Below are 25293 nucleotides of genomic sequence, written 5' to 3'. Positions count from 1 at the left end.
AGTCTGGACTTGATAAAATTGTTGCTTTCTGTTCTGGATTCTATTAAAATGGCTTTGCACCAAGAGAATTCAGCCTTCTGCCTCTTAGACCCAATCATATTCTTACCCAAGATGTCTGGAAACAAGCAATGTTACAGTTGATTACCAAAAATGGTCAAATTTCTCACACACCACTGGGGTCCAGTCAAATACTACACCTTCACAGCAACTGACAGCACTTGAATTATTTCTAATATTTTTCCATCTGGGTGACTTCATAAGTATTTAGCAGTTTTCTTAATCTGAGATTAGTCTGGTGTGATTTGCAGAACTTTGCTTGATTGGGTAAATGTGTGCAAGGAGTAGTGATAGGAATGACACTTGTGAACTGAGATGCTAATTTATATGTAAACTCTGATTTCTTTTTCAAAAATTTTTTTTTTTTTGCAGATTAGAAGTTTTAATAAAAACACTGAAAAGAGATGCTGTACATCTGAACAAGCTGAAGAACATTTATTAAGAAGTTAGCAAAACAGTAAGTAAGTACTTAACTGGAACATCAAATTGGTGTGCCTAAAATAGCACCTTGTGACCCAGGTCCAGATTTCTGGATACGCATCTTTGACAAGCACCATTTCAAATATGAACTAAGGTTTAATTCCTGCAGGGTGGTACCATTCAAAAAAACAGAGTGGGAGGGCAGTGTTTGCCGATGTGTGAACCTTTAGAACAAAAGAATGATAAGTAGCTCTGTTTGGTCCTGGGTTTTGAGGCTTTTAAAACTTTACCCTTACAGGATTTGGGAACCTTTTTTTTTTTTTTTTTAATTATTTATTTCTAGGTAGTTCCTTCAGTTTTCAGAACAAATTGATAGAAACATATTTGGTTTTAGTACATTTTTGAAACTTGCTAATTTTCTTAAGGTTTGTTGTGAAGAAAGAGGGGAGATTTCAACCTGGATTAGTTCAAAATATTACTTTGGCAATATCCAAGCACCCAACACTAGTGTCATTACTGAGAGTTTTACCTGACATGCAGCCTATATCACAGTTACGCTTGGATAAAATTCAGCTCACCAGATACCATGATGATCATCTTGCAATATTCTCCATTTAGTATTCTAATTTATGATGTGTTCTGAATCAAATAATAGTTTTGCAACAAACATCTAGCATTCCATTTACAAAATACACTCTTATTGATTAAATTAAGGAAAAAGGAAAAAACGGAGGTATTCAAGGGGAGCAAATCAATTAACTAGGATTAATAATTGCATTTTAAAATGAAAATACCAATTATTTTCTGAAGATTATTGTACTGAGTAACTCAATTTTTGTAGTTTCTGGACTAGATCATATGTAAACTAAGAGACTATTTTTCTTAAAATTTCTTAAAATAATCACTTAAGAGTTGTTTAAAGGCAGCAATGTATCTGTTCCTTTAATGACAGGACCTTTTTCTGATTCATGATGATAATTATTGAAAAGCAGTCCTTTGAAGACCACTTAGTTTTCTAGACATCTAGATAAGCTGACTTTAACCGATAATAATTATTACTCTGAAGTGGAAATTATTGAAAACATGTAGAGAAATTCCAGGTGATACTGAGCTGTCATCAATGATATTTTCTAGATTGATAACCTAGAGATGACTTCCTTGGGCAGTCATGCTGTCTGTGTATGAGCATGTCTGTCCATCTGTCCCTGATAACTTTTTGTGTTTGTTCAGTTTGAAATAAATTTGATGGAGAGCTAGAGATCTTAAAGATATTTCAGTTCTGTGAATCCTAGGAAAATAAGCAATGGTTAGAAGAAAAAGCTCTTATTAATACTCCACTGAGGGGAAGGCTATAATGTGATCTCACCCTTTATTAGAAACCAGGGAAGCCACATAAGCTATCAACCTTAGGGCACAACTCTGCAGGAAAGCAGGCTTCATTAATTTTGCTCCTCCAGAAACTGGTTGGCTTGGTTTGGAATCAGATTTTCTTAAAATAAAAATTCCTATTTCTGTGGGAAAAGCCCACACAAGCAGCATAGAAACTGACCAGCTAGTTTACAAAATTTACGTATAAATAATGCTGTCAAATGTGCATGCTAATTTGGAAAAAGGAGTAAGATACTATATCTCTTTCTAACCTGTATGTTCACAGTAGATTACTAACAAAAAAGCTACAATTTTGAAGAGTAAATAATTTATAGTCAATAAATTCCCGATCAATGATATCAAAGTAGTTTACTGTCATATGAATCCTGTGCTGGTAATGTTGGGTTATAGTGAAGTTTGTTCTACTCATGATAAAAGTGTGGAGAAATTTATTATAGAATCTCAGGAGAAAAATGTGTCTGAAAGAGAGCTAGAGTTTATCTAGTCCTACCTCCTGCTCAGAGCAGGGTGAGCTTCCTAGTTAGATGAGGTAGCTCAGGGCTTATCCAAATGAGTTTAGAAAATCTCAGAGGCTGGAGATTCCACAGCCCCTCTGAATGCCCATTCTAATGATTAAACTCTTACTTCTTCTTTATGTCCATTTGTAATTTCCCCTGATGCAACTTGTGACTGTTGCTTTGTATCCTTCCACTGTGCATCTCTGAGAAGAGTCAGGTCCTCTTCTCTGTAATCTCCCTTTCCATAGTGGAGGATTGTAGTTAGTTCCTCCTTTTCCCACACAAACCTGAAGTCCTCTTTTTCAAGCTCAACAAACCCATTTCCCTTAGCCTCTCCTTATGTGTGCATGTGCTTTAACCCCGCAATCATCTTTGTTAACCTCTAGACTCCACTCTTACACTGGAGGGTCTGGACAGGGTATCTCAGATGTAGTCACTCAAAAGCAGAGTGGAGAGGAATAATCACTTCCCTTGATCTGCTGATTATGCTGTTGCTAATACAGCCCAGTCCGTGGCCAGCCATAGAGGGGTGCACCCTTGTTTGATTTGTCCACCAAGGTCCCCAAGACCTTATCCTGCAGAACTGCCACCTACCCGGTTGGTCCCTAGCCTGCCCTCCTGCATGGAGTTGTTCCATTCAAAATGAAGGCCTTTGCCCTTTTCTTTGAACTCCGTTAGGTTTCTGTTATCCCATTTTTCCAGCTCGATGAGATCTGCAGACTTGCTGAGGGTACATTACATTCATCATCCAGGTCATTGATGACATTGTTATTTTTTGATCTGTTGACAGCTGTCCTTTGAGTCTTTCACATTTCTCACCAGTTTCAACTCCAGCCAAACTTTGGCCTTCCTGATTCTGTTCCCGCTTGCTCAGGTGATATATCACTTAGATATATGGCAAATTAGTCTGATTCAAGGAAGTAAATGTTGCATCAAATCTACTGAGTTCCTACAGTGGGAAAAAGCATCTCCATTTCCTCATTGGATTCAAGGAACTTGATTAAGACTTGCCTTTTCATGATTGTTCATCCATGGAGTTCTACCAATCTTTGAATTCATATACTCTGTAAAAGAGAATTTGGGGAGATAGCACAGATATACTTTTGAATCTTCTCTTTATGACTATGATGGACAATACTTTTGTACTTGGCCCTGCTGTTTGGGAGAATCTGATGTTACATATCTGGAAAGTTTCTGTTTCTGACAACAGATTATCTGGGGGGCTTCGAATCCGTATAAAACTTGCTTGTTATCTCAGGAGCACATGGTGAAACAGAATTTTCATCTCATATACAAAAGGACGTATCTGGCTCAAGTTTTTGTTTGTTTGCTTGTTTTTCTTTTCCATAAAGAGTTCTTGTTACTGAATTATGCATGTCCTAGATAGGAAAGAAGATATTCTTTATGGGAATCATATAATATCTCTGGACTTCACACGCATGAGGAAAAGGCAGCAGCAGTAGGGTCCAGTATGTTGCAAGAGTTATCTGATCACATTCTACTTCACTAGTTAAAACTAGGGAGGGAATTTGGGCTTAAGCAGACCAGCCCATCATGAGGAGTTGAAAAGTATGCTTTACAAGTAGCATATATGTAGTTGTAGCGTATATGTAGTCAGAAGACTTAACATGCATTAACCTGGAAACTCAAAGGTGAAAGTCATAAATTAACTTGCTGTGGACAGGTGTTAAAACTGTCACTTACTACACAGGTAGTGTGTACAGTAGCTTTTAAGTCTAGTCAGAAAAACATCAAAATGGGGATGTTGCATGTTACATCACCAGAAAACCCTCTTTCCTTGTCCTTTCTACTTGCCGTTCTTCTACTTAGCAAAGCTAAGAGAATTGAAGGATGGAATTTTGCCATCATTCAGAGTTCTCATTTTATAACTTTGTCCTTTTTTCATATTTTCTTTTTCATATTTTTTAAATTTCTTGTAGTATGTACTGGTGCCTATTACTAGATATGTAGCTATGTGTTTGCAAGAACCTATCTACTTTCTCATTTCTTACCTTCTCCTTCAGGTTAGGTTAGAACAGCCAATCATGAATTTAGCACAAGACAGAGTCTTTGAGTTGACTCACCCAGTAGCACATTTATGCCTTGCTGGATGATTATACTCACAGAGTATTTGAGAACTATCCATGATAAAATTAGGGATTTTTGTGCACTGATCTAAAAACAAAAATATTCAAAAACATACTTGTATTATTCTTTCTATATTTATCCGAAAGCATTGTTTCTGGTATGCTGTCAAAATTTTCCCTATTGGAGAAAATATTTTGAAAGATAAATGCTTAGTATCTTTGGAGGCACTAATATAAATGAAACCATTAAGGCACTTATTTTTATGATACGGAATATCCTCTGAGCTCTTGCAGTTATGACCTTTTATTAGGTGAAAGCTTAAAATAGGCAAGGAATGAATGCTTTAAGGTACTGTTTCATCAAATGACTAAACATTGTAATACATCTGTCCTAAAAATCTCATTAGAATTCCTACCAAGATACTGTAACTTATTCCTGCTTTTGAGCTTATGAGTGTTTGCATCGATTTTGATAGGCTTACTGACACTTAAAGTTGTGCAAGTGCTCATATATAACCTTTGTGAAATTGTTTCAGTAGTTATACCAAAAATCAATATACTATCCTAAAATATTGAAAAATAGGATTTTTCCACTAGTTACATGCACACCATAGAGGTTTAGTAAGAATTTTTAAATATGGAGCTTGCTGGCAATGGCTCTGAGTGCAATCTTCATGTCTTTTTTTTGCTGGGTTCTTCACTTTGTCACAAGCTTCTACAAACATATATTACAATTGCTCTAGCTCTTCATGTAAATTTATTTTCCAATTTGAGTTACTTTTATTTATGGTGAAAGGAACGAGGACTGTAATTAGTCCCATGGCTTGATCCTTTAAGGTCCTTTTGTAGTAAGCTGTACTCTCTCAGCAGTCCATAATGGCAGCTTCTTTTGCAAACAGACAAGGTATCTGTTGTTATTCAAAGTAATACATAAAATATCACCTGAAGTGACACTAGTTTCCTGGCTTCTGAGACCAATGCTGAGGGCTTTGAAAATTGCAGTCACTGATGTAAAACATGCTATGATGGAACTCCTTGGGAACTGTAAAAGTTTTTTTCTTCACACATTCATCCAGTAACAACACTGATGCAGTATCTAAGTTGTGCATTCATAATAATTATATATATTTAGTGTATGTAGATTAATTCATCCACCAAAACTGTGTAAGCTGCAGGCACAATACACATGCATTACTTCAAGTCACTCTTGCAAATGCTGCAATTGGTTGCAGAAGTTAGAGTATTTATGGTACTGCATCAGTAGAAAAATTAGATGCCACTTTTTCAGAACAGCAAAGATCTGTTTGTGTTTATTCACAATAGATTTTTACATTTGTAGCTGGTCATAAATAAGCAATGATTCTAAATCATTCTGTATATGAATATAGTGATATCAAATCTTCAGTAGTCCATGGGCAATATTTACCAAGTGTGATATGCTTAAACCGGCATCTTGCTTTTTTTTTGCCAGCTTCAGTTTTAATTTCCTGTGACCATGGGTAGTAGCTTGACAATTATTCTGTTGGAGAATGTTGAAGTTTCATAATAATGCCATGTTATCGATAAATACGTCTACATTAGCTCAAAGTAATACAAATCTAACTTGCATACAATTAAATGATACTTGGATTCTAATAAGTGATACCTAGCTGATTTTTTTTTTCTTTTATAATGTATGCACCTGTTTTCAGTAAAGCTGTTAGATAGCAAGGATTTATTACTGGCTTAGTTTGAACAGTATTTAATCAAAATGCAGTTTTTGACAGGACTTGTCTTGGCTGCTGTTTGGATTTTTCAAGCGCTGTGCTTGCTAGGCACTTGGCAAAAATGCGGAAGAAATGCTTCCTGTCCCACAGAGTCTATAATACAAAAGTCTAATCCAAAGTCCCTTTAAATTAGGGAAAAAAGAATACTTCTTCTTTTTAGTTATTTATAAGAGATTTCTCATATTGTTTTCGGATGTTATGTTGTGTTAAAACTTCAAAAAATTGAAAAATAAAGCTGGAATTTAATGTGATTGGAAGTAGTCTGTTATCTCTGCAACATTATTCTTTAAATGGAACTCAGGAGAAAATGTCCAACTCTGTCTGTGGTCCTAGACTTGTCACTTGGGTTACTAGGTTCTTGGCACAAATTGATATGCAACATATTTGCAAGATAATATGTTCATAAAAGTATGCATTTAGCAATGTTAAGCCAATATGTTTTGCATAGTTTAAAACATCTAAATATTAGTATGGATATTAGAAATTAGGAAGAATGTAAACATATTTAAAAGATTGGAACTCAGCACAGTCAAGCTAGTTGGACATCTCTTGGTATTGACACATAACATTTTGTACTTCAGTGATATACTAAACTCATTTCTTTACAGTGACAGAAAGGACTTAAGTTGTACTATGTGTTGATGCTGTAAAGCTGCTGACACAAATTCTGTTTTAGGTTGTGCTGAGCAGATAGTGAAGTTCAGTTGGAGATACTACTTCTGGTCACTTTAAAAAACAAAAACAAAAAACTACTGTTTACTGAAAACTGGTGCAACAAACTTCTATGGCAAATCACACTGAGAAGATTGCAAGTCACTACAGTGACAGATGAAATTACACTTAACTACCAGCTATTGAGTCACTAAAGTTAAAAGGAAAGAGGCAGTTTTATGTTATAATTTGAAATAGAATTATATTGTGGGATGAATGTCGTCAAATAAAACTTTGTAAAAATATTTATGTAGTAGAGAGTATCCGAAACTTAAGGTATTTTGTGTATTTGGAATTTGCCTGTCCTGACATGTGGTACTGCTACCAGAGGAATCTGTGATAATGCCTTCAATCATCTGTATAGATCCTGCTATTATTAGAATTATTGGAATTATTGTATGTCTCCACATCTTCAGTTCTGTGGTATAGAAAAGTAATGATGCATTGCCCTTTGGATTTACAGGGCTTTACAGACTCTCATGCTGGCTGCAGGAGATGGTAGGCAGACAGGTTTGCTTTGTAGTTTATTGAATGGAAACACACAGCACTGGATGTTTCTATCTCATGATTTTCTTTGTCTTAAATAGGAAGTAAACTACCTCCACTAGTTGGAGATATATTGATGTTGCAGATATAACAAAACATTTGATCATGAATTATTGGGGATGGGATGAGGAGGAATTCTTCTGATTCTTAATTTTGTGCCCTGAAGGTGTGATGCAACTCTTCCTGAGACTGATGAGAGTGTATGTAGTTTACCAGGCATTGAATTGAGTTCTAACCACTCTTATCTTCGACACCTTGGCAATAGGATTTTCGAAGTAGTCTTCCCTGTTATTCTGAAATGTTAGTTCTGCTAACATCAGTTACCGGTTTCTTGCTCATGTTGCCCAGTGTGCGCTGCATCTTCCAAAAGCAGGCCAGCTGTTTATCATCAAGCTGTCACAGAGCACGTCATGGCTGGGACCCCACAGTGGGTGCTAAATGTGTGAGATTTTTGGTATGCACATGTACTAGCTAAGGCCTCTACACATCTCATGAAACAGGCATCAAGTAAACAATTTACAGGGGAGCAGTCAGAAGTGTGAGGGGAATCTGGGTTGCCATCTATAGAGTTCTGCTGCCGCCAGTCCGGAGGTGTCACTGAGGATGGACTTTTAGACCTAGCTTTGCAGTCTTAAACAGGGAGGGCGGTACTTAAACAAGCAGTTCCACTAAGGTTGCAGGATTTTTGTCTTTAATTTTTACATCAGGTCTATGGCTACTGCTTGTATGAAAGCTACATTAAAAAAAAAAAAAAAAAAAGCTTAACAATTCAGAGGCCTGGATAGCGACACTTTTGGTGGAAATTTTATATAAATTATTTAATGTTTTTGTGATGATGTGGCAAACAATTCTTGTTAAAGTGAGCTTGACTGTAGTTTCTTTTTAAATAGCAATAAAAGAGAATAAAAATGTACATTTAAACAACTACCAGACTTGTTCATCAGTCTTTTTCAAAGAAAATATTCCTGAGGCTGTTTTAGATTTCATAATGTTATAATGATAGCATTCCAGTTATCACTTCTTTTTAGCCTGTTTGCGTATATAAAGCCTGGACAAAATGAAAAGATATTCTTTATCACTTACGCTTATATGTTTTTTTCCCCAAGTCTTTATAGCTAAAAATAAAATAACTGTTTCTGAATTTAGCATTTCTTAACTTATGATTAATCTAGAAATTGTTGTGAGGTTCTTGGTTAAGGGGAAAAAAATTCTTGATCCAACAACATCTAAATGCTTCCTAGATTTCCTTCTAAAAAGAAACATACCTAGATTGAACCAAGAATATATCATCCATGAGGTAGTTCTAAATGAGCATTTCCCTGGACTATGACAAAGGAAATTCAGCTTTCTTTTCTCTTCAAATAAGACCCTCCTGCTCAGATTTCATCGCTGTATGATTTTCAGATGTCTTTATGTGCACATCCGATGATACTCCTTTTCTCTGTCTGTCTCTCGTTGTCTTTCTGTTTGTACAGTGAATCTATGCAGAATCCTACAAATCCTATGGAACTAAGGTGAGTGGAATGCCTTCTTTTTAGATTTCAGATAACACTAAGAATAATTGTGCCGGGTTTCTTGGACGTGTTGTCGCCAAAGCCCACAGTTGAAACCAGCAGATGGTGCTGTGCAGCATCTTATGAGTCCACATTATCAAACAGAGCATTTTTGAACCAGGAAACTACTTAAAGTTTCTAGTGCATTTCCTGAGCTGAAACAAATGTTTGTGGAATTAAGTAGTGATTTCCTTTAGTCTGGGAGACTATTTTACTGGGTATGTTTTCAGTCTTTAGATGTTAACATATGCCATATACTGTTTAGTTTTGTTTTTTTCCTGATAGAATCAGGGGTACCCAACCACACTTAAACCAACTCATGTCAGTTAGTAAAGGTTTGAATTTTCTGATAGAATAACTAATAAAACTTTCATATTAGGATCTAAAATGGTTTAGAAGAGAGAAATTCTGAGAACTGTAAGTAAAAACATCAGCTAAGCCTTTTACTTATGGAATACAGATGAGGGAAATATTTTTTTCCCTTCAACAATAGCCTTAGCTGCGTGAATAGTTGAAATGTTCAATTATATACTACATACTAACCAAGGGCATAAAAAATGTACAATGAGGTATGCATTCTAGCTATCTTTTAGTGAAAAACTGTAACACATGAAATTACTTTGTATTTAGTTTTAAATTGCAGGGTAGCCAAATATTGCCATGAGATTCAGTTTTTTAACAAAAGGGTTAAGTAAAAATTCTGATGCAAGAATCAAATATGGAGCACTTGAATTGTAAATAAGATTGTTCCAAGGTTTCCATTTGCTGTATTAGTCAGTGACAAGTACAACGTTTTTAATGCATGCCATAAGATTAGTCTACCCGAAGTAAACAAGCAGTTGTCTGTATGCATCTCCAGCAATTGGTTAGGGTTATATGTATGCAGCTTTGTTTCTGATAATGGATTCAAGTTCAACATAAATAAAAACAGTGTACATTAAGGAGGATAAATATCTAATTGCCATAATCTGCATCTAGAATGGATGTAAACATGCTAGCCATGGAAAAAACAATTCTTCAGAACAGAAAGTAGCTAGTTGGATGATTATTAACAAAATATCTGTACTGCTTTTGTCTGTTAAGCATTTCTTCTTCAAAGATGGAAACGATAATTTTTAGGAGGCTTTTTTGAGGTCACAGGGTTGTATACTTTTAAACATGAGATGTAATTGTAATGCGGGCTATCTAGATTTTGTGGCACTGTATTAAAGTAAATCCTTTGTAGAATTTAAAATCAGACCTACGTTGTTAAAAGTTTTATTATCATTTAAAGTAGCTTTAGTATGTAGAATTCAAATTTAGTTAAGAAATCATATTGCTTTTTAACTTAACATTTTAAAGAGTGAAGTATTATCTTTAATGTCAATATGTGTGGACACAGTCTAAATAGTATTTTTTGTATCTTGGGTTTTAGCATAGATGTAGAAGAGTCCAGGTATTTGCTTCCAAAGTGCATGATATAGGCCCAGGCAGAGTTAGGGTTTTGCAGGGCATCGTGATTACTAAAACTTATCTGGCAGCGTTCAAAACTGTAAATACTAGGGTGAACTGTTGTAGCTGAATATATTAATTTAGAATACTACTGGGAAAATGTGATGATGGTTTGAATAACATAGGTTCTTTTCCCAGGAATCAGAGTGAGATTTGGGGGAGGGGGGTTGTTTGTATGTGTGTGGGGGGTGTTTTTAAGATAGCTGCAGAATACATTTATCTAACAGCAGTCACCTGTTTACTGACATTAACAACAAACAAAAAAACCTCTTTGACATTAAGTACTACACTAATAAAAACTTAAAAATCAAGTTAACTTGTATGGAATAATATTTGGCATTCAGTAAATATACTAAAATATATTTGTTCCTTCCAAAGCTGTGGCTATCTTGGATTAAAGTCTAAATCATGTAAAACTTTGAAACTGACTGTCTTGTGTGCTACTGATATTGCAAAACAATAAATGTAATAATGTTTTATTGATAAGTTACCAACTAGAAGCATGGATTTGAAAAGACAGTTAAACACTGTCAATGTTCAGACTTACTGTATCAGTTTTTTAAGTCTTTCTTATGAAGCTCATGATTAGTAACATTTTGGTATAACTTTAAGAAAATCCACCAGTAAACCAGGCACTTCAGAACTGAAAGCTTCATTTGAAATTACTGAATAATTATGATACCTATTGCAAGTTTTAGCATTTAAAAAGTCTAAAAGAAGAAAATTCTGACAGCTATTTGTAAATAAATTACTTCTATTGGCTGAGTTATATTTTTGTATAATTAAGCACTCGATTAAAAAAATTAGGTATGGAATATTTGTGCTGCAAGATTAATGGATGAAAAATTGTATTTAGGAGCTAAGAATCAGTATCATATCTTCAACATTGTAGCAAAGCAGTAAAAAAAAAAAAGAAAAAGAGGAAAAAAAAAAAAGTATTTCAGATATACTAATATAGGCCTGTTCACGCTGGGCTGAAAAATGCACTTGCTGTCCACATAAAATTAAAATTATTGTGTAAAGGGAGTATTAAATCTTGTAAAGAGACATTTCAGTGCTTTTCTAAATAAGAAGTATATATTTGTTTCTCTTTTGGGGAAAGTAAACTGTCTTGCATAGGGTAAACTTTTTAGTATCATCTTTAAAAGATTAATATTTCAGTAATGTGCATATTTAACTTCTATACATAAATGATTATATAATAAGCTGATTTAAATGCTGCATGAATATCCTATTTAATATCCTGAAAATGAATAGTGAAATGACTAACTCACTTGTCCTTGAACTCATTGCATTACTACACTTCATCTCACTTCATCATTTAATTTGTATGGCTTCCAAATCGTAGTGATTATCATCTATTAGTACCCCTGGTGACAGAGGGCAGGACACTGTTGTATCAGAGTTAATAAAGCAGAAACACAAGCCTAATTACTATGGGAGGTAAGCCATGCTGGCAAGATTTACCTTTCACATAAGATCTATATATGGTTAATACTTACAAATAAAGATGGATAGATAGATACCTCTGTGTATGCATTTCTCTTTCTCTCTCAGGTTGAAGTAATTCATTTTTCTACAGTTATTACAATTTTTGATGACATTACCTGTTTTTTTTCTGGCTTGTGTATGTATTAGAGTAATAGAATTCAGGTGCTTACTGTTCAGTTTTGAAAACAGCTATCTATGGGACTGTTCCTCTGAGCTGACTCAGATGATCAGGCAAGTATAGTATAGATGCTCTCAGGCATTGCTTCTGTCTCTGCAAATTTATATAATAGAAGTATGTATAGCATATATAATCTTAAGGTGCATCCAGAACTGGTGTGTGCATTAAATTAGAAATACTTGTCATGGGATTATTTAATATAATAAGTATAGAACGTTGAACAGGATTTTGTATGGATTAATATTTCCTGAAAGAGGCACATTATATATATGAGTATGTGCATGCATGCATATAAAATCAATGTTGCAAACACTTTTAAGTTCTATTTTACTGTCATCTCATCACTCAAATATGCAGTGTTAGCCAACAGTTCTTACAAATCAGTGATTTTAAGGAGGAAGTGGTTTAATCAGAGACTTCAAATCTCTACAAATAATACTTTTTTTTTTTTTTTTTTAAGGGAAATAAGTCTCACATCTGCAAAAACAGGTTTATTTCATCTGCTTGTTTGTCTGGGTATTATGTGTGTCTGGAAAGTTTTAAGTCAGTGTCCGGATGGTATTTGTGATGATTTGTTCTGAAGTGATGAAGTCTTTATTAAATAGAAAGAAATGCACATAACTTTTTATGCTATGAGATTGAAAAACGTTGTGGTAGTTTATACTAGACTTTACATAAAATGTTTTATTGATTGACTATATGTCAATTTTAATTTAAGCTTTATGATCCAATCTGTGTCTATTTTTAATTTAAGTGGATTACATTCCGTAAAGATCCTTTTACTGTATTGACTTGGATGTACCATATTATTAGGTACAATGAGTTCAGCTTCTACAAATCTGTTAATACATAAAACCATAAGAAGCCTCTTATGCTCAAACCAGGTTAGAGTGAAGACATCAGATTAATATTTGATCATGTAGAAGTACTCTTAATCAGATTTACTTATTTCTCAGAGTGTTTCTGCAATTATCATAATTGTTGTGCTAAATATGTTTGTCTTTATATCTGGCTTTGGGCATAATCTTCTCTCTTGAAACCCTCTCATTGTGGACGCAGATTCCTGCACAAAACCCAATTAATATTAAGATGACAGTCCCTGATGAGTTCCCAAGGAGCCAGCAGCTGAGCAGAATCTGTAACGTTCTTAAGTACAGACTACTTGAATGATCAAGAGCATCTGAGGGAGACATACAATTCAATAATCCCTTTCTCAGGAAAGTCAAGAGTCCTGTGAGATAAGAGTGAAATCAAAGGAACACATCAGAAAGAAAATGACTGGTATAGTCTTGTAGTGTCTCTATTAAAATGCAAAAGTTATGGATTTTTTTTAGGGGTGATGGGAACCTTTTCTGTTTTATTGATTTCTTTTTATAGTTTGATGATTTCTCCAAGATTATCTTAAAAGCTTAAAGAATAAAGAGGCTTCATCAAAAGGTATCTCGTGTGACAGAAGCATACATACTTTCTGTTGCCATTATATTAACTAAGAAATATATTGTACATTTCAGTGGTTCCTGCTCTGTGAGACTTAAATTTACTTATTTTATGAATATGATGTATTTGCTGTGTATTGTATTCTAATGGTGACTTAAATGAATGATAAATAGGCCACACATGACTTTCTACAGTAAGAATTGTTTCTTGAAAGTATGAATGTAGTTGGAAAAAAGCAATATTGTTTTCTGTGCTTTTTGCAAGATGTATATATTAAGACAGCAACATCTGTTCTTTTCCGATTTCCTCCTCTATGGTCTAATACCAACAACTAAATTTACTGTCTGAAGGAACATGCTAACCTATTGATTTGTAATCAGAAATTGGTTTCCTGTCACTTTAAAAGGGAAGCACTAAGGGGCAGTAAAAACAAGCTTGTCTATTCTAAATGGAGCTTTGGTTTAGGCTCCGTGCTCTCTCTCTCTATTTTTTTTCTTTGAAGAATTCACAACACTTTTTTTTTAAGAGAGAAAATTCTAAAGTTAGAATGAAATAGCCTATTATGTTCTCCTCTATGATACTGTACCGAGTTTGTGCATTTAAATTGCTTTTGAAGTCCTTCCCTAACAAATAGCCGTAACTAAGGTTTTTTGTCATTAATGATTATATGGCTGAAGCTGATATTTCTAGTGGTAAAAAACACAAAATCCAAACAAAACATCTCAATGCTGGTAAGTGCTCTTTCACTAGACATTTACATCATTAAGAAACTTTCACCATCTAGAAGTTAAACAGTAAGATAGTAAAACCTTCCTTCCTTACTTCTTTTTTTTTTCCCCTCCTATATCTTAGTTTTCCTTTATTGTCCCTTAGGTTTCATTTCTATCCATTTTCCTGAATATACTTGCTCAAATAGTTACATGAGATTTGTTTTGAAATCAGTGAGATTGTAATGAAATGCAGCACAAGCACTTTCTGAATGCAGATTTTTAAGTCTTGCTAATCCTCAGTTTTTAGTTCAGTTTATTAAATATTATGGTAAACTTTGCAGCTGAGGACATTATCCTAAGAAAAAGTGTTATGTTACATTAGAAGTGTGACTGGCCAACATAAGCATTTTTGTTCTTTCCCCATGCCAGACTGTACTAAATTATGAAGGATGTGGAATAAAATGTGCCTTCCAGTTTTCTTCTACCTAATTAATATTCAAAAGAATCGGAGAGGAAAAAATGAATATCTAAATCATACATATGTATATGCCTTTTGAGCTTTATTATAAAGGCAAAATAAGCCCTTACTTGGTTAAAATCCAACTTAAAAGTCAACATACAAAGGTGACTGCTCTATAATACTAGACATATCTGTATTATGTGGGCATGTTACAGCTCCACCAGAATCTCTCAATAGTAATTATTATGCCAAGCACCCTGTTGGCACAATTACACTAAAGCTCTAATTAGTAGCAGTAAGATTAGAACCCCTACATGTTAAATCTGTAGAAGCAAAGCTGAGTGAAGGATTTAAAACAGTTTCAAAACATTGTATTGTCTTTATTACAGTCTTTATATTTCAGTAAAGAAGGGTTTTCTATAAAATGCACTTAAAATAATCTGGTCCTGTCACTAAAAATAGGAAAGATAAGGTAATTGCAGTCAAACCTCGGTACTCTGCTTCTATCTAGGTGTTTTATATCTGAAGTGACAAATATAGTGAACTCTAGTGGAAGTTAGATACTTCCTTTCTCTTAGATGAATTGATATTTTTTGGATGGATAAAAGTTTTTCCTGGTGCCATCAGTTAATTCCTAATGACCACTGAGTGTTCTGTGGTGTAATTTTCTGGTATGCGGCAAGTCTCATGTCAGAACTTCATCAGCAGTTAAACCTGATGCTTTTAATTCATGCCTTTCTCAAATTTACTCTACACCATCCTCTTCTCTGTAAAATAATGAAAATGCAGTTTGTTGTTCAGCTATGGCTTTACAGACGGAACACAAGTACTGGGCAATGGCAGCCTGAATCTGTTAGCGGAGAAGGAACGATTAGAAACCTGCACAGACATTGTCAAAGGTTTGGTTTGAAAAGTTACGGTCTATCACCTGTCCAGTAAAAAGGGCATTTTAGTTGTTTTGAAATGACTGATAATGTATCTTCATGTAGGTTTAAGAACACTTAAAAATGTCTGCTCCTGTATATCACTTTATATATAACAAGGTCTTTTTTCCCTACATTGTTGGATATTGGTATATGCAAGTAACACATCAGCAGTTCACCACTAAGAGGAAATTTGTGTGTCTAAAGTTATTTCTCTACTTCTGGTTCTCAGTAAAATTTGTGTGTTGGTCAGGGAAGGGGGAAAAGAAGCTACTACTTTCTGGATTCTTTGTTTTAGGAATGAGTCTCTTAGCAATAGTGATTGGAATAACTCCTCTGATATCAAGTTATTCTTACTTATAGCAGATACACATTTTGCACGGAGCCTTATACTTCTTTCTGGCCTGAATAACATTTCCTGCACTATTAATTTTCTACTTAACTACAATTTTCTTATTTTAAAAAAATTGTTTTCTTTACCTAGAGATACACAAGAATATAAATAGCTGCTTCAAATATGGTACAACACCAATGAAAATGATTGTGTGAATATTTTTTTTAAAGTTTATTGATTGGATAGTGCCACTCCCCTTAATGAAGAAAGCCTGATGCAAAGCCACCTGCACCTGGTAAATACATTGCCACTGGCTGCAGTAAGATTTGAGTCATGCCTGGAAATGGACTGTATGGAGCTCCCTTCAGGATTCTCCAAATAGAGTTGAAGGGACGAGGACGCATTTTGCAGTTCTCCTCTAGGTTACTTTGGAGCTAGAGTTATAAGCAAAGATGGGAGGTGGGGGCCTGAGAAGTAATTTAATGAGCAATTTTGAACTTCACCTTTTTCATTAGAGTACTCTATTATTATACTGTTGCACATCTCAGTTACTTGGGCTGGTAAAATACATAAGGACAAAATTAGGAGGGAAGGGTTTTTCTACTTTTAAAGGCTTCGCCTACTGTTTGTGTTTCCCCCCACACACACACACGCACACACGCAGGCAGTCTTGCATGATAGTACTATCATGCTTTGTCAGCCTAGGAAGAGGCATTAAAGTATTTTTCAGTGCAGCTTCAGGCTGCTTCAGAGGCTTGTGCTGCTGCAGAGAGAAGCACCGTCTCCATTACAATGCACGAACTCGGGCAGCCTCCTATAATCAATCTAGTTAAATACCTTTCTTCATAAATGCATAGATGTTGAGGGCACAGGTGAAAATCATCAGTGTTCCAAAGGTATTGGGTTTTTATATGCATTATTCAGACTTAATTTATATACACTCATTGCTCTCTATAACGTGTGGCAGACTCGAGAGCCCGCTGTCTTAGTTTCAATAATTACCCTGTAGATTTTTGTTTTTTCTTTTTTTTTTATTCTTTTAGTCTCAGCTTTAGAGGAAAAAGGCCTGTAATGAAAAATGAAAGATATTTAAAAATAATAAAATAGCTGTTATTAAAGTTGTATGATTTTTAAAAAAATTTAAATTAAGTTCATGTTTCTCTTGCTGTTAGTACTATTAAATGCATATTAGCATGGTCATTTTTGTTTAATGGAAACAAATAACAGTTAATCTTATTGGGAGGTTAAGTGGATTTACTCTGTAAAGGGCAAATCCCAGATGAATGTTTTCTTTTTTTAAAGAATAGCTTTAGTCACTGACAGATGGTCTCTGTCTGAGTCTCTCTGTAGACAGATACAGTTTCTTTTTACACATTTATGAAAGTTGTAGATACAGATATTCAGTAATATGCTGTTGTACAGGACAAAGAGCAAGCCTGCTGGATTGATAGGATTAGATTACAGATCAGTGACAGATGGTTGGTTTACCAAAGCAGACAAAATTTGAAAGACCAAAAAAAAGTTCTATGTAAAAAGTTACAGCTATTCACATAATGGGAGAATTTTAGATTTCACCAATTTCCTCTTACAAAACACAGTATGGTAGCTCTTATTTAAGTCTGCTCAGAGTTGGGTCTGTCATTATTATGTCCTGATTGTGTGCATTTTTGGCTTTCAGATAATTCTACAAACAAATTGCCTTGAGATTTTAAGTGCAGAAAAACAGTAAAACAGTAATGTTCTAATTCAGAATATTGATAATTTGCTCTCTGACCCTACCCAGTCAGATAGCAATTTTCCTTACATTGGTATTGCAAAGTTGTTTTTTAAATACAACTAACAGTCTCCATAATCCTACATAGTAAGCCTGCATTTTGTTTACCCTGTATGCTACATATGAAGTTATAACAGCATTATAAGCTTAGTCAAATAAATATACAGCATATTTAGTGGTAATTTGTCATGCTAAAATTATTCATAGGTGTCTTGAGTAAGTCCTGTTGTATTTATGTGCTATGCCATACCATGTTTTTTGGCAATGGAGTTTGCTAGATTTCATAGATTTACTGTGTGTGCTTTTTTTTTTTTTATGACTGACATAGCAATAACCAGATTGCAAGGATATTTATGTTGTTTGTGGCTTAGCAAGATAATTAAAGGATATAAATTAATCAAGTGCAATTAATTAGAAACTTTATGTTCACAGCAGTCCTTCTTTGCATGTATAATTTATATGTATTGATTTCCTGGCTTTCATTAGCCTATGAGATAACAGCAAAAATGCATTAGAGAAGAAAATGTACAATTAGCGTGAGAGTGAACCCTGGCATAATTGATAGATCAGCACATGTTTGGGGCAAATATAAAGCTTTGTTAACTGTCATAAGCAGTTACAATTGATAAGTGGTATTTCACTACATATCTCTCAGCTGATTAATGGTGTTTTTAAAGAGTCCCCTTAATGGGAAGCTGAAGGTTGGCTGAATTTACATTTTAATCAGAGTATTTATGATGGAGGCAGCCCTAAGAAATTCATTGGCACAGTGGTAAGGACCTTTCCCTGAGGGATTTAGGGAAAGGGAAAGCATTTTAACATGGCTACTCACCTTTCCCTTCTTTATTCTTGTGACCTGCTGTGTTTTAGTTATAGTTAGACATTATAGTTTAGTATAGACACATAACCCTGTCTTTAGGTGTTGGATCTATTACAATGTCTCAGTGTTGAAGCAGAGAGAAAGGTAAATCAGCTCTTATGGATGCTCTTCCCTTTTTTCTTTTTTTTTCTTTTTTTTGGCTGTCCTTTGCATTGGTGCTTACTTTTATCTGCAAGAATATCATGTAGGTAAAACTGGATCACATAAAACACAGATGTGTGGAGATTTAGAAAAAGCTGAGGGATTTTCTAGATGTATGTGTGTGTAATGTTATTTTTTATGTATATCCATCCCCCAGGGAAAGGAAGATAAGTGATACATGAGGAGGTATAAATACTAGGAGCATGTACTAATGCTTCAAGTTCTATCCCAAAATAAGAAAGGAATTAAAACTAGGCTTCCCACCTTCCCACTCCTATCTCACTTTTTCTTAGAGCTATGTTTTTAAAAGAACGATCTTCATCAGAAGCGGTTCAGAACTATAAATCCCAATTGGAGGCGATGCTGGGGGTAGGCACAGGGCTTAAGACAAGTGTTTCCTGTTGATTGTTGAGAAAGTCTGTGCAGGAGGGCTGTGCTAATTCCTTCAGAAAGCAGTACAGAATAGGAAAATCAGGCATATAATTTGGAGCAGTGGCTTCTGCTCTTAATTTCAGGTCCTTAAAGAGTTAAGGATTTTGATAACTAAACTCTTCTGTGAATCTAGGCTTAAGTGACATAATAGAGAATTGAAACAGAAGTCCTTGTGGACCTGAACTAAAATGAGCCAAAATAAATGGAGATACAGATTCTCATAAGCTTGGCATTGGGCTTTCATTGGTAGTATGTTAATATGGAAAATGTCATTTCATTTAGGTTTATGAAATATGAACCACTGAACCACTGAAGTCACTGTCCATTTACCTGGTGTCTGGATTGGGCCTGATATGAGATCCTGTCTAGGGAAAGGAATGGATGTGTTCGGATTCTGGGAGAAGGAGCAGACTGAGGTGGACTTCAGAAGGACTGAAATCAGACAGACTGACCCTCCTTCATTAAAAGTTACTTGTTTACTTATATCAGTTTACAGTGCTTTTATTACACAAAAACTTGTCTTTTCTTTGTTGGCCACTTGCCCATCAGCTATAACAGTTAGAAAGTTTTTGTTTGATTCAAATAAGATAGACTAAAACTGAGGTAGCGAGTAATCATAAAGATCCTGTCTGTGTATGGATGGCTGCTTTGATGATCATTAGCTTTCTGTTACTGCTGAGGTTGGAATTGCATTAGGGTTCATACAGATACCAACCTCTTTGTAGTAGAGGTCTTGGTGGGAAACTAGTCTCTGATTATCTGTTGAGCAAAGATTTAGAATAGTTAGGTATGGTGGAACAGTCTCAGGGAGTTTGTAAGTGGGGCTTGTGATTCATGTCTCGGGTGTCCTTTGTTAGAAGAACTGCCTGTGTGTTGCTTAACAAAAAGAAAATACTCTTGTGTTATTTGCAGATACTTTAATGTCTGAGACTAGAGGTTTCACGTAAAAGAAAATTTTCAAATTATACTTTCTATTTTATATATAAAATCAGAAAATAATCTCTATATATACTGTTTAAAAAAAAAAGTCTATAGTTCATGCACATATTATCCTTGTTATACCAAGCTTCTGTCTAGCAAATAGAGTTTTGTGTTACTTAGACTAGTTATTCATATGGAGAGGAGAGCCAGAGTACCAAGTATCACGCTTTATTATTTTTACTGGCATGTCTCAAAAATGAATAGACTCATACCTCACTTTATCTTGGTGAATTCTATTTGATATTCTTTTTTAATACTTATTCCACAAAATGAGCAATAGCTGGGTTTATTTTGTACAAAATAGGTCAAAAAAGGTTTTGTGGTTTGGGTTTTTTTAACAGTGTAAAATTAGAGTAACTAATGGATAAAACTAATTCATAAAATTCTCAATAAGTATTTCTGGTATAAAAGTAGAAATGACATCTAACAATGAAAAGAAAGGAAGCATGCCATGCATATCAGATAAGAATCTCAGGCCACATATAAACATTAGGTTTTGCATTATAAATGTCTTAATTATTCAGAGTTCATTAGTTTCCTTTTTTCACCACTAGGAATAAATGCAAGTTGGATGTTTTTTGCTACTCAATATATTTAGCATCATCAAGTGACTGTTTCATAAACACCATGGAAACAGCTTAATCCTTAAGATATAGAGACTTAAATGATATAATAATAATCAATGTTATTATTTTAATGCTGAAATGAGGGTTTCCTACATTTGTAATTTAGATGCATCAGTCGTCACCTCAGTGTAAAGTCATCTTTTGTATCGTGTGTGCTAACTTGCTCGATTCACACTGTGCGTGTTCCTTAACACAGTGTGTCAGATGTGTTCCATTGGCATTGCAGAAGTGAGGACTGCTGTTTTATCCCACTACTGGCCACCAGGGAAGGTATCAAGCACTGTCTAAAAAGTAATTCCCTTTTTTATGTCTAGTTGTCAGAAATATAAAACTGGAACAGAAGTACTTTGATATCATTTGGGATGAATAACATTCTAAATGTAAGTGAATTGATTGTAATCTTGCAGGTCTTTTTGTCCACAGTTACAGGAAAATGAATGTGTTTGGGGTACAGACCTAAACAGTATTTATGCGGCCTATATTTACTGTCATTGGAACCAGTGAGTTTTCTTGCACTGCAGGGGTTCTTTTCTCCTCACCACTTTATCTTCTCTCTGATATATTCCATGTCTCTGTACCCTGCTACAACTGGTATCCATCTGAAATGACAGGCGCTTGCTCAGCCTTTTCTACGCTAGCCCTTTTCTCATATGCTTATCTCTTCTTGCCAGTTGCTGAGGGTCTCAGCTGCTCCTCTACCAACCGTTGGTGGAAGCAGGCCTCTGCCATGGCTGCCTGAGCCCACTCTTAGTGGCCCTAAGAATGGCTGTTTCTGGAAGACCACATGTTGGAGACTTTCTCATTTCTTTAATCTTAAAACAAAACAACCTTCATATGAAATTTGTGAACCAGGACGTCTAAGTTGTGTACATTGCAGTCCCAGAAGTAATGTTAGCTTGTGTCCTGTTGTAGAAGCCTAGTCACTGAGTTCAGATCAGGCAGAAACAAGCTGATACTGGATTCTGACAGTTCCACTGTTGTTGTCTAATTTATAGTAACTTTGGCACAGGCTGTAGAAAGCTAACAATTGCCAGATCTGTGTTTGAATAAATGAAATGTATATATTTTTAGGAAGGTTTTAATAATTATGGAAAATAATATGAGTAGGGATGGTGTATATATGCATGCTAGATATTGAGAAATCATTTCCAAGTGAGCCACCTTCATATGTAAAAATTACTGTGGAAGTCGAGCTTGAAAGAAAGAAATAATTAAATCTGTCTACACACATTCTAAAATGAGTGAAATGAAATACTGCTTTTAGCTATGGTATCTTACGGGGATAATAAAATAAATAAATGTTTCCATGGTTCTCAGTTCACATTGAAAGTAAGATGTAGAATAGATGGCTGTTGCATAGCAGGTGTGTTGAATACATAATGATGCAATCTTGTTTGTATGATATATTCCATGTCCTCTTAAGAATAAAAATGAAATCTACTCAGAAAAAAATATTCCAGTATTTTTTGCCAAACTATGAAAGATGACAACTTTTGAAAGTGTTTAAGTGGCTGGATAGTTTTCTAACTAAAAATACATTTATTTTATTTAAAATATTAAACAGGTAATATATGAGTGGAACGCTTTTTAGAAATACAATTATTTGTTCATAGATGCTGTGTTTTAAGTGGATTGAATAAGTAAAGATGGGGATAATAACTTTATATGAACCAAATACATATCTATAATTCCTGCCAAGTTGCTGCATGTTTTCTTTAGATTTTTTAACTGCAAGATCAGGTCCTTTTAATTTTATGAGAGTTTGGATTCTCTCCAGTTTAATGCCAAGAACACTCTAGAAGTGAAAATGTGTCATTATTCCCATAGGAAAGATGGAGTGTCAGTGCTGTGATAAGGGTGTTGTATAAATTGTTGATGTGAATGTATTAAATTAGTTTATATGCACCAGGAGAAGAGTACTTGAGCAAGGTATTACTGTCTGCTAACCACTATAAATTCTGCAGTCAATGGGAGCATGTCCAGGATTTTACATGTGTGGGGTATTGTTTTGGTTTTTTGTTTATTTGTTTTTGGAGGGTACCCATCACTGGCTGACTTAAATGGAGCTGTATTCAGAGCCTGGTACGCTAAAGGCAGTCTGAGCATGCTGCTCTAGGCTGGCTGTTGTTTGGTACAAACAGTATATTAAGAAATACCTACCTGGATGTGATAGTTTTATTGAAGATTTTAGTGATTTTTGCATATAGCAAGAAGCTAAAATCTGTCTCCTGTGCAGCACACAGGAGCCTGATACTCATTTCTGAGAGGCAGGACATTGTTCTAAAAGTTTTAATGGAATTTCAGTGTAGAGTATGCTTCTACTATACCCTCTGCAAATGAACACATTTTGCCCAGAATTAAATATCCAGTTTAATAGCTTACATAAAAACTGTGGGGAAGCCAGCATCTATCTAAAGACTGTGTTCTCTCTAAAACAAAAGATAATGAAAGCTTGTTTCTGACCACAGCTGCTTCCTGCACCTTTTATTTTTATGATAGTTGATTTAAATTCACAAGTTAATAGGAGTAATGAGGACAGAACAACTCTATTGCTCAGGAAAACAGGCCACTTATTCTGAAAGAAAGAGGGACAGTGTATTATAAAGACCCAAATTTTATGTGTGTAAGAGAATTTGTAAGTGAAGAGGCACCTAATCTAATTGGCTTGACTGGCTGTTTGAGCCAAACTTTCTAAGGTTCTGAAGCAAAATGAAAAACAAGAGCTTGCAAAAGAGAAAAGTCTGTGCCTACATTAGAATGGAAAGGGTTGTGATATTTCAGTAAAACTGAAAAATTTTACAATGCATACTTAAAAAAAACCCCAAAACAAAAAACAACTATTATTAGCAGTTTGTAAACAGTCCTGTTTCATCGCTGAGTAGTTCTACAGGTGTTAGTGAGATGGGCCATGGATTCATGCTTTTATTTCTGCATGCGAGGGTATTGTTGTATTGAAACTTGGCCACTTTCATCACAAATGAGAGCAATCAGACATTCTGTCTGAAAACTGTAGAATGGAGGACAAAGTTGTCCTATTCTCCAGACTGGATGTATGTAAAATGTTTTGCCATGAAACAGAAATATTATCAAAGACTTCATGCATATATTAAATTTGTTTGTCTCTCTGTGGATAATGCTGGTTCACAACAGTAAGTAAGAAGTGGAGAGTATTTACTTGAGTTATTTAGCTAATTGTGAACTTACTCCCATTAAGTAACTTCCTTAAAGGTGTCTGTTGGTGCTTCCGTGTGTAAATATTATTTGAATGTGTTTGAGGAGGTTATGAAATTTTTGACTTCAGTGAACATTGCATCATTGGATGCAATGCTTTATATAAAGTGTAATGATTTAAAGCAAATTGTCAAATATTTTGTGAGTTAGGAGTGTAAGATGCCCTTTGGTCTGAAGATGGTTAAGCATTTGTTTTTAATAGAATGTGTCAAATGCGACTACAAGAGAAGAGAATATCAAAATCTGCTTTTGCAAAGATGAAATCCAAAATAATAAATCTGCCTTTGGATGATGAACTCAATTTTTGAAGAAATATCTGAAAAATGCTTGCCTATCTTCATAAGATGTGATAATTACATCTTAATTTCTTTTTTTGCTACGGTCTTGCTCCTTTAAGGATGGAAAAGTTGTAGCAACAGCCTTGTCTGGCTTCCTTCATTATGTTTCCCTCTAATTTTATTCCTGGATTGCACCTGCTCAGTAGTTATCTAATCTTTTTTTAGAAGTTTACACTCACTAGTAAATGCTTTGAAGTTTACACTGATCAGTGTTTTATGGCATAAAAGATTTGTATATATCCTTCTTTTGCAGTGTTAAAGCTATTATGCACCTGGTGAAAAGATAGACATTAAAGCCCAGATGACAAATCTTTAAAATATTTAGTAGATTAAAGTACTGAATTACTCCCCACTCCTTCTTCAAGGTCCTTAATATTATTAAAAATATATATATCTGCTAGTTTGGGTTTTGAAGACAGGGACCTTGCGTTTGTAATTGCATGCTGGCAGACATCAGAGCTTTTGCAAAAGGTAGCAGATAGTTATAGAAAACCACTGTTTTATTAGAACTGCATTAAAACGTTGTTCATTTTAAACCTCTACGAAAGTATTGTATTTTGCATTTTTTATTAATTTACATTACCGTTATTTTTCAGCAAATACTTTTTGTGCTGGCAGAAAGCGTTGTATTCCATAAGAATCCCATCTCTGTAAAATAGATCAGATGATGCAATTTTCAATGTAAAAGTCTAGAAGGGAAGATGCATGTTTAAGCCATTATTTGTATGCATGTAAGAAAATATAAGTCACTTGAAAACATTTTTTTTTCCTAATATTCAAAAGCTGCTATATAAAATATGTAATGGCCTAGTATGCAGAAGCTTGATTTATTTATTTATT

Source organism: Apteryx mantelli, chromosome 10 (assembly GCF_036417845.1).
Source record: "Apteryx mantelli isolate bAptMan1 chromosome 10, bAptMan1.hap1, whole genome shotgun sequence".
Lineage (NCBI taxonomy): Eukaryota > Metazoa > Chordata > Aves > Apterygiformes > Apterygidae > Apteryx > Apteryx mantelli.
This window is presented reverse-complemented; position numbering follows the sequence as displayed.